This window comes from Fopius arisanus, unplaced genomic scaffold (assembly GCF_000806365.1).
Source record: "Fopius arisanus strain USDA-PBARC FA_bdor unplaced genomic scaffold, ASM80636v1 scaffold00088, whole genome shotgun sequence".
Classification (NCBI taxonomy): domain Eukaryota; kingdom Metazoa; phylum Arthropoda; class Insecta; order Hymenoptera; family Braconidae; genus Fopius; species Fopius arisanus.
In genome coordinates this window covers 419,681-420,209 of record NW_011887827.1, presented here as the reverse complement: position 1 = coordinate 420,209, position 529 = coordinate 419,681, and positions in this window count along the sequence as shown.

Below are 529 nucleotides of genomic sequence, written 5' to 3'. Positions count from 1 at the left end.
GTTTAATCATTCGATTTAATATATTTTTAGATTATATTTACGATTATTACGCCGAAAATTTGAGGACAATTAATTTTTCGTGGACGCCCGAGCGATAACCGCGCCATGACTACAGCATACGGACTAAAGTTTAAACAATGACGCGTCGTTTTGGCTATAAACAATTGCCGTGGATTCACCCCTGTGAACCCCTGACAACAATCCAATCGATTTTTATCATTCCATCAGCACAGGTAGTTATTCATTTTTAAAATTGGTATAAAATTCACGGAGACACGTTGGTCAGTCGATTTAATCAATTTATAAACTATATTTTCTGATTTTCTCACCGGAAATGCGCGGGCAATTAATTTTTCGTGGACCCCTCCCCCCGCGATACCCGCGCCTCACTTCATACGGTGTGAAGTGTAAGTAAGGACGCGTCGTTTAGACAATTTGTTGCATCAGATCGATTGTCCCGAATTAATCCGTGTAAGTCCCTAAATCCATTCGATTTTTATCGTTCTATCGGGATAAATAGTTGCTGATT